The 11,320-nt window shown below is 25.4% G+C and overlaps 1 long non-coding RNA gene across 1 annotated transcript; it reads right to left on the reverse strand.

Annotated features, from left to right (window-relative positions):
- Positions 1–1,791: 1,791 nt before the first annotated feature.
- Positions 1,792–11,157, reverse strand: LOC126549017 (uncharacterized). The gene is made up of 5 exons (XR_007603160.1): positions 11,012–11,157; positions 10,677–10,914; positions 9,243–9,432; positions 9,029–9,119; positions 1,792–1,975 (listed from the first exon to the last, which is right to left on the reverse strand). It is a non-coding gene; the product is annotated as an uncharacterized LOC126549017 (long non-coding RNA).
- Between the last annotated feature and the right edge of the window lie 163 nt (positions 11,158–11,320).

The following is an 11,320-nucleotide window of genomic DNA, read 5'->3' on the forward strand; positions in this document are numbered from 1 at the left end:
ACAATAATAATATTATAATATTATAATATATTTTTACAATATTATATACATCTTGGCATTCACTTTGCCTAGAAAAGCGCTAGACACCATTAAAGGAGACAAACTTTATCATTATGATTTATAATAAACTTACATATTATAAAATTCGATTAGCATAGAGTAATAATTATAAAATGTGTTATTAACTGTACAATTAATATACATCCCATACATCGATAACATGTTTTTTTCGAATAATTTGCGTATACCTACGATAAATTAATAATAAAAAAAATAAAATGAAAAAACAATATTATTTATATAGGTACGAATATTTTAATTTTTTTTTATTCTCGATACAACGAAACAATATTAGATAATAATACGTAATGTTAATAAGTAATTTAGTAAATTTATATCGTGATGTGTACATACATTATTATGTGGCCGCAAATCATACATACCATTCCATAAACCCAGGCCACAATTTGTACGTCCCACAAAAAAACCCAAACTGCAATTCGTACATTATTTAGTGGGTCGCAATTGCCAAGTTCAAATGCATCCCAGTTTAATAGTTCATTTAGAGTTTTAAATTTAAGGTCATTGGCTTACACCTAAAATAAACATTTTGAATTCTTCTCAATAGTTTTAAGTTTTGGGTGAGTGTACAGTAGCTAATTTTTTTTATATATACATTTTACTTATTTTTAAATAGACAGATGTTAAATGTCATTATTTTCACAAAATACAACTTTGAGATTTAAAAATATAAATTAAAAAACACATTTATATTTGCAAAAATAACATCATATTATAATAATATGTAGCATTACTTGCTCGTTCACACTTAGAGAATATAAATAAGTCGTTCAATCGTGCTTAGATATTATTTTTAACTGTAACATACATACATACTAATATAACACATTTATAATATAATATATAAAACAGATAAATAAAAAGGTAATTTTGGGAAATTATAAAGAGTAGTTCACTAGTTATCGATTATTGTTGATTTTTTTAACATAGTAAAGCTACCTTGGCGATGAAAGAAACCGAAATACCGCTGTTTTTATAAGAGTTTAAGTACTATATACTTTGCTAAATATTTTCTATAACATTCATAAACCTAATAAATTAATTGAGGTTGAGTCATTTGAGTTATATTTTGGAGTTGTGACATACCAGAATGTCGAAAGCGATGCTTTCTGACAGATTTCAGCAGTAATGGGATTACTCCTGCATCCCTTCATTTTAAGAATTATTTAAAAGTTAAAACTATTTGTTGGAAACTACATAACACGTAATAGCTACTAAGTGGTTTTATAAAACTATGCAGATTACTATAAGTATACAAATGGATTCCGATAACTTACAATGACAAATAAAATGTAGTAAAGTTCTCTAAAATAAAAATGTTAATCTGTGGTAAAATTATAATTTTTAATTTGTATAGAAATACATTTCAGTGCCTAACTCATACAAACTCACACGTATATGTGCACAATATACATTAATAATATATTTGTATTTTGTGTTCATAATTTATATTAAAGTCCAACTACGTATCCTACGTAATAACAGTATTTATGAAGGTATATACAGTAGTTAAACAGTCATACGATCAAAGTTTACTTAATTACCTATAAACAAAATTCAATTTTTTTATCTTTACCTCTCTCACAAATTGTCTGACATTTGCCCTTAACCCCTCTTCATCGCACTCTTTCTCTCTGCGTATATTAAGGTATACATATATATTGTAATATAACTAATAAATTAAGAGCACGTTAAGGTCGAATAATAAAATATTAATGTTATTTTATTACACTCTACAATTCACACAAGCCATTACATTATAGAGATTGTACTTACTGATAATTTTTTTATTTTCGTATTCAAACAGTATTTTATGTATTATATTTAACTTTCATACGATAGTTTGTCACATCATTGTATTGAAAGTGTATACTTCTCCAGTATTGTACAGTACCTGTTGGAACATAATAATTAAGTATACATTTTATGTTATATAATTACCTGTCGTAATATGGTTCAGTATGAAGGTGTTTTTCGTGTAAAAAACGAAATAATATATAAATACAATAAAAAATAAAAATAAAACATAGAATGCATATTCACAACACAATTTTGAGTTGGTCAGTTGCGCAAATCTAGTTGAAATTTTTTTAGGGGTGAGGGCGGAGGGCGGGGAGTATTGACTTCCAAAATATGTGTATACAAGAAAAAAAACACACAGGAAAAGTTTACAATAAACTCAGATAGGTTATATATTATTATCATTACTCAGTGGGCGCTTAAAGGTATTACTAGTGTTTTGGACTCCATAAAAAATCATGAAGTATATATGAAAATTTCATGAGTTCGTTCTTTTGATGTCAATACATTTTAAACGGAACGTTGGTACATACTACACGATACATGATATCTATGTTTTTCCGCAGAAGCAAACAGTACAAGTATATTATATAATAATTAATAACCTTAAGTAACGTTTTAGATTTCCTAATTCGTTTAATTAGTATTATATTATTAATGAAAGATAAGTTTCTCATATTCGTGTACACTGCAGAATATTATAGCTGTACGTATTGTTTATATAAAATAAACAGTGACACACATTGTGGGTATGGATAACATCAAAATGAAAATGAAAGTATATATTATGTTTATGTACTTACGTTCGAATAATCTACCGGGTGAGGCAATTTCTGTAATTTTGGAATACTCCTATGCAAACTAACTATACTTAATTTACGAGCCAGATTTTGCGTGGTGCACTGGTGCAGCAGAATATAAATGGTGAGCAATGGGGCTTATATACTCAGAACAGTATTATAATTTTAATGCAGTTATATTATATAAGTAATCACCCTGTATATAAGTAAGACTTTTCGTTGGCAATACCAATATGAACTGATACTATAATTTATCAGCGACATGGTGTAAATGTGTGAGATGCATATTTATTGAGTGTATTTATTTTATATATAGATGCGTATCATCTTCAAAACCAATAATAATTATATATTATTTATACTTTTTTTTATGTTTTAGACCTGATCATATAATACTATAATATACAACCATAAACTATATTATTACAATATAATATAAGTGGTCCTATGGGAGTTAGAGGTTAAAATGGATACAATTTTATGAAATGAAAAAATTTTATTAAGAGGCGCGAACTGACTTAACACTAAAGCAAATAAAATTATATCAAAAAATTCTCTCATCAAAAATAAAAATTGCTAATGGTATTTAAACTAAAAATTAGAGGTGCAAATGTTGTAACTAGTTAGAAACTAAAAGACAGTTAGGTTAATAGTTTTAGTTAATTATAATATGTGGTTGTTGATATTGTTGAGGGAATCAGACAAACATAAATATGAGGTGAAAAAAATTGATTGTACTTGACTGTAAAATCATATATAGTTATAGATATTGTTTTGTTTATATACGTATGAATTAAAACGCTTAATATAAGATTTGACTGTTAAACTTGTACGCATGTGCCATGTTTTCTATCAAGCAATAGCAAACAAATTTTTGTCAACAATAACGAAAAACGTTTTGAAAATTGTTTCAAATCTTATTTGAATAAATCGAACAATTATTGTACAATGCTGTTGGCTGCAACGTACTTGTATGCCCAACTTATAGTGTTTATACATTGTCGTTACCATTGGCATTGTAACGAAAGTATAATATATTATTATTGTTACAACGATAGTTTGTATTTAAATAAATATTATTATTATTTGTCATCTTATACTATATAGCTTGACTTCAATATTGTAACTGATTTGCATTTACGATAAAATCTACATTATTATCATGAAACCACACTTGAGCATTTTATAAAACGACAAATTTATTTTTATACTAATAATATAGTAATATATTGGCAGTCAAACGATATGATATATTATTTTTTTTAAGTATCTCATTTTGCGGTTATATTTTATTAAACATTATTTATTGTGGTCTGTTGGATGTGTGTATCATATCTATAGTAAAATATGAGATATCTTAATATTTTGAGCGAACTTAACATAAAACATTCAGCTATAAAACTATACTTATAGTTAGGTATATAATATAATAATTTGAAATTAATTATTTTCTCAAAAGATAAAATATAATTTTCAAATAAATATTATATTCACTTACACAGTTATATCCATGATACATTGATACGTATACTTATTAATTATTATTGTATTTATTTTAATTTTAATGCACACTATAAAACTACTTTTAAGTAACCAATTAATAATCGCAGTAAAATTACGTATAGGTAATAGGTACCTATTACGCGTATATTATACTGTAACTGTAAAACTGTATGAGATAACTACTTATTTTAAGAAAATATATTTGTTAAAGGTATACAAAATTAATAACTATCATTACCAGGGTGGACGGAAAATGCTGCAATGACTCTTAGCCTAGGGCTTAATGCAGCAAAGGACCTCGGAAGATATCATCAGACTAGATTTACGGTTTTCCTTATACACACGTCTATTACAATAAACGTACCTACCTAATTTATGTATACTGTATAACCTCGCTCCAGGCTTCGCATATCTATTAGGGACGACCCTGACGAAAATGTTTATGACAAAATCTTAAAGGTTTTACCGAAATAAAAAAATGGTTTTCCTAACACTCTTATACTGTTTCCCAAAACAAATTATGCATACTTATCTTCGCTAAAATATGCTATTATCGCAACAGCAGTGTTATAAATAATATAATATTCCCACAAAAACATTGCTATTAAGAAAATAAAGTATAGTCACGTAATATTTAAAATACATTATATGAAAGCCCTATGTTATAATAATATGGTAAATTATAATTTTTTTTCGAGTTATTTAATTATATTAAACATTTTTTCAATACAATATGCATAAATTCTAAATTATTTTTATTTCAGGCACAAAACTGGAAATGTTATTATTTTTGTACACGCAAAGTTACGAACTCCATTAAAGAAATAATCATTTAAAAGTATTGGTATATGATTTTGCAGAACCATTTGTTAACTGTTTTGCTAACCAATCGGTTAAAAAAATATTTTAATCAATTATTGTCAAATTTTCTTCTACTCGTAAAATGCCTTCGAAACGCCGTATAACATTCGAGTAAATACGCAATTAAATTGTTATCACTAGGGCTCGGATCTTAAAGAATAATAAGCCAACTAAAAAAGTACACGATTGTTTTAAAAAAGCAAAAAAGAAGTATATTTTTTTATTTAAAAAAAAACAAAAAAAAGCATGTCCAAAATAAACACAAACTAGTTAGAGAAATGAATAAAAAAATTTGAAAAATAAATTTAAATTAAAAAAATAATTAACTACCATGTATTTCCCTATATTTGCAGTAGTGAAACTAACTCTATTGTTCGACAGAATACTTTTATATATATATAGAAAACGAACTCTCTATATCCACTGAAGTGATCGGTGCATACTTCATACAAGAGGTTCCAAATTAAAACATCAAATTTTAAATTTTGAAATGGTCAATTTCGATGTTATAGGAATACTGACCGTACATACAGCAGCCTGCAAGCTATACGTAGATCGATAGGTCATCTATACGTTTAATACATTTAATAATCAAACCGATAACGAAAACTATAATAATCTAATATAATCATTTAGTCTGCATTCTGGGTTTTTACATTTTTTAATAATTTTTTTTTTTTATAACAATAGCATATTAAACATAATATAAAAAATCCACAACTAGAATAATTCAAAAAAAGCATTTTCATAAAAAAAAGTAAAAATAAATAGATTTATTTGGAATCAGAATCACGTGAAACAAATTTATGTATAAAAATTAGATTTCTATCTTATATAAAAAAAAAGAAGCATATGCTTTAAAGTCCGAGCCCTAGTTATCACTATAATATAATAGGTATGTCTAATGTCTATGTACGTACTATATTATTTGTATAATTTATGAAAAGTAAAATACAATGGAAGATTAATGTACACAACGTTTTATAGTTAAATATCAAATTATACATATTAAAGAAGATATTATATACAATATATAAATACACTATTAAAGATAGAGTAACATTAAAATAATAATGTAAGGTTATTTAAAAAAAAAAATAATTTTTTAGTAAAAATTTTTTTAGTGCGTACAAACAATAACCTATTTATATTTGTATAATATACAACGTTAACTAATAATTATATAATATATAAATATATATAATATTGTTCATTTAGATGTTATTAAAGTATTATGCGTGGTGTTTATAACTTGTAAATTTAGTTAGTGTACTAAATATAATGAGAAGTATTGTAAAAAATTATTTACAAATCATTCTAAATTCTTAAGTCATTAAGTGGAAATTAAGTTAATGGATATTCAGCATTCACGATATAAAATGTTATACTCGATGACAGAGGAAATTATAATTTTGCAGAAAACATACTATAATGTTAGTCTAGGAATACATTATACAATATTATACATATAATCATGATAATGTATTACTGTCTCCTGCGGTTTTACTTAAGTTTCAGTGTTTCTTTTTTATTATTTTATTGTTTGTTAGAATGGAGACAATTGAGACAGATATATTTCCTTAGAATAAGTATTTGAACATATTTTTCATAATATTAAGAGGTAACATTATGATATTATAATATGAGATATCCTATTTGTGTAATTTAAAATACATTTTATTACTTAAAAGTATATTTTTTGTGAATATTTAGCGTAAGAAGGATTAAAGACGTTATATATTTATAAGTATACTTAATTTAAGCCCAATATGTCAACTATTAGATTAAAGATTATTTAATATGATGTGATAGGTATGTTAAATAATTGTATGTATCTTTGTGACTTTGTCTCATTAATGAGAGTAAATTAAAAAAAGAGGAAAGTAAGTAATCGCTCAGCTCTCGTATGACGTATAGTATCCTGCAGTAACTGTCGAGTGTATCATTTGAAAATTAAAACGTTTTTTTTTCATCTCTTGCAGGTATTATAAACTTTAGTTATTATATAATTTTATTTATAATAAATTACTTCAGAAATGAAGATATTAGTACGATATTTGGTTGGTTTATAAGTTATAAACGACAATAGTTATAATTATGTAATACAGGATACTAGTTAAATGTGCTTAGTTTTATTTTAATAATTATTAAAACTAATATTTTTGAAAGTTTATATTTCTTATAAGTATTAAATAAATGTGAATACATCTATAAAAATTAAAAAATTATTATTAAACCTGGATAAAAATGTTTAATCGTTAATACATTATATTATAATATTATAATATTTTTGCGTTATAATCCTTACAATAAATATCTCGATTTACCCTCAATCAACCCGGAGAATATACGTATTAATAATGTGATAACTTAACTATATAACTTTAACTCATACAAGAGAAATCAAGTACCTACCTTGGACTACTTTTTGACAAAAAATCTCGCCTGGATCCCCACCTCAAAAGTAAACGCAAACAACTTAATAGCCATCTATGTACTCTAAGACCTTTTTTGAAATCCAGTACATGATCATGTTTAATCGTCTTCTCTTGTATCAAGCTTTCCAAGCTATAATATGTCTTGTGTGATTGACAATACCCCTTAGTGTGTCACAAATAATCTATTATACAATGACCTAAGAATCATATCATAAGACAATCAGCTTCGATGTACTATTTACATCTCCACTCAAAAATGTAACATAACTCCAACAGTCTCGTCTCTCAGCTCCATTCTAATAAACTTCCGATTAAATAAATCAGATTCTTGAACCATAAATGGTCATTAAATTTATTTTTTTATTTTATTTTTTTTTTGACATCACTTCATTTGGACTCTAATGATTTTCCAAATAATGGTATAACACTATACAGTCAGGACTAATGTATTATCTCTAAACTACGTTAAGCACCATATCAAGGCCATACACAGAAAAACATTTTGAGAGAAGGGAGATAAAGGTTAACCCCAAGTACGACCTTAAATGTTATTATTATGTTTAACATGGTAAAATGTTATTTGTTGATACATTTTGTTTATTATAACACTGAAATTTAACCATTTATCTTATCTATTTATATATATATATTAATGTACTTTTATATGGAGCTTATAGACTTGGAAACAATACTAAAGCAGTTATCATCAAATTTTACATACGTCATATTCCTTAATCTATAGTGTTTTTTGCCTTGTTTTTCAACTCATATAGGTTAAAATTAGGTTGCTCACACATGGATTTTATTTCAGTTCACGAAAATCGAATAATATTTTTGTTTTTATATATAGAGGTTGCCATTAGTTATAGACATATCATTTAAAAAGATAATTTTGGTATTGACTAGCATATCAACATATGCTGCTACGAGATTTCTTTTCAAGTAATAGAAAATTTAATAAATATATAATGTTATATAATATATAATGTTTGTAATTAATAAGTTTGAACAATTTTTGAAAATTTACTAAATGCAATATTCGTTTACCATAGATGCGTAACCTATCTCGATCGAATTAGTTCACAAAGCAAAGTACACAATTGCCAATTTGCCCATGAACTAAAAAACACTAAAACCAATATAGATACAATGGTAAAGTAACTTATTTTATGTTTGTTCATTTTTTTCTAGCGAAATCGGGTTGTATAAATACTGTTTATCATATATTATAAATGACAAGTTTGAATTTTACGCAAATTCATCATATTTTATTATGTAAAAATTGTAGGTTTTTGTTATAAGATAATTAATATTATTTTAAAAAGTTATAAGTTTCAGTCATTATAATTTACATTTTTCACAATAAATAAAAATTGTTGACTTAGAACGATGCTGTATAGTCATTATTCCGTATTTATTCCACAAAGTAAAACAATATTATTTTGATTGTTTTAGGATTTAGCAGGCTATTTTGTATACGATAAAAGTTTTTTATATACTATTGAAATCAAAATAAACTTGATATTTATTATTATTATAAGTTACCTATATTTATAAATTACCATTCTGGAATGGCGGTTGAAACGTCTAAATGTTTGCATAGATCCCTTGACAATTTCTTTTCGAAACTTTTTCTCTATTGAAATTAAAAAAAAAAATAAACTTGATTAAGTTTGAATAATACGTTAAAGGAGATCAACATTTTTTAAAGCATTTTTATAATTCGTATTTATTTATAACTTTAAGCATACGTACTTACCTACTTATTTATTGTACGCTTATAAATTACGTTTATCAGATGCAAGACCACGAATCAAAGTACTTTATTCAAGCTTGATTTTCATACTTGTTTATATTTAATACTACGCAATCCAACAAATAAGTTATTCGAATCAGTAATCTTGAACTATCTACCAAACCAATTAAACATTGAAAATGACCAAAACTCGCTGAAATTATACTAAAACTTTGTTAACAACTAGGATAAATCTTGAATACGTTACTAGTCTAGTGGAAAATTAATATAGCTGCCTTCAACAAAACTCATTTCACGAATAGAAGGTAAATGTATTAAATACATATTATGTATATATATAGTAAATTTACATTTATTATCTATGTAAATTATGTCATACACCCAGAAACTGTATATATTTTAAATTACAATGAAAATTATAGGTGAAGGAGTTATAAAAAGCATTATAAGAATTGATACTTATTCAATACATTTTTATAGCAGTAAATAATTTGCTGCAGGCGAGGTATGTATAGCGTATGGAAATGTATATAAAGTTATTTTGGCAAAAGCTATGGAGATATAGCCAATCCTTTAAAACAGAACACTCGATATATTCACCTTAACAAAAAATTTAAACATGTTATGTTTATAATTTGGAGTTTTGGTATTTAATTTATTAACAGTACGGTATTTCTAGAATATATGTTAAATAAACAAAAGTTAAAAAATACAAAACATATACATGTTGAGTTATAATAATAGTAAATTAATTAATCCCTATCAGATATTCGCCGTAAAAGAAGTCTGGTGAGAAGAAGCTATAAATATTTAAAACATTAATAAATATACTGCGTAGATAATAATATTAACCATCTGGTTAATAAAATTTATAAAAGCAAACACGTGTTGTTTATGTTGGTTGATGTTAGTACCACAATGACATCGCTCTGTAAGTGTGAGACTTATAGGTGCATTGACTTACAGTTATATTAACGATATATGAATGTTATTATAAGCTAAATAGTGTGAATAATAAAATAAAATGTATTTTGAAATATATCTGAAAATATTATAGTAGGTATTATATAATATGTTAAATACATAACAAGTTATTAACTATATAAGTTTCATAACATTGAAATAAGATTGTTTTATGTGTTATTGAGTTGTATGACTTATGGATGATTGATTCTATTATAATATAATGATTGATGACATGTGGGTATTAAATTTAATGTTTTTTTTTTTTTTTTTTTTTTAAATTACATTAATTTTATAATTGCATATAATTTATAGTGATGAATCTGGAATCTAGATTAAAACTGTTTTGATCCCCGGGATCAAATTCAAAAGCAGTACACATTTCAACAAAAGATTTAAATCTATTTCCTCAAATATTGAGCAATAACTATAATCAACTAAGGGCGCATATGGCATTTATACTAGGAAGCTTACAAACGTGGCTTATCTATTTCCTCCTTAAGCAGTTAAGCTTTAAAATCGGTACTTATAGTGATGTCCACACAGTTTTGTAGTCTGTGGAGTGGCTGTAAAGCGATGGTAACGAAAGTCTTGACCATTTCTATCGTATATTATTCATTGCGATTCCCATCATACAAATAGACATAGGTTCTTGGAACTTTGCTTTTTATAACTTACTTGGGATTTACTATCCTCTGAGGATTAATTTGACCTTTATCAAGATTAAGTTACGGTTACAAAATTGTCAGTCAGTACGCCGTATGCTAATTATAGAAATTCTAGTTTTTATAATATAATATTATACTAACACACATAATGTACACATGTAATGTAAATATATTTTGCTTTGTAAATTAAGTTAAAATAAGATTTATTTCCAAAATATTAATACATGATATTATGTATTAATATTCAATATGGTTTTTCTTATAGTGTGCATAAAAACAATGACATTGACGAGTTTTATTCGAGTTTTGTATTTTAAACTATGTGTATTTTGCAAATAACTATAATCTATATACATTATACCACATTGATTATATTGTAAAAAATAGGTTTTTGTTTTTACAAGCCAATTAATTAGTTGGTACCTATATTTATTTAAATTAATTATGATA

The sequence above is a fragment of the Aphis gossypii genome, chromosome 1 (assembly GCF_020184175.1).
Source record: "Aphis gossypii isolate Hap1 chromosome 1, ASM2018417v2, whole genome shotgun sequence".
NCBI lineage: Eukaryota > Metazoa > Arthropoda > Insecta > Hemiptera > Aphididae > Aphis > Aphis gossypii.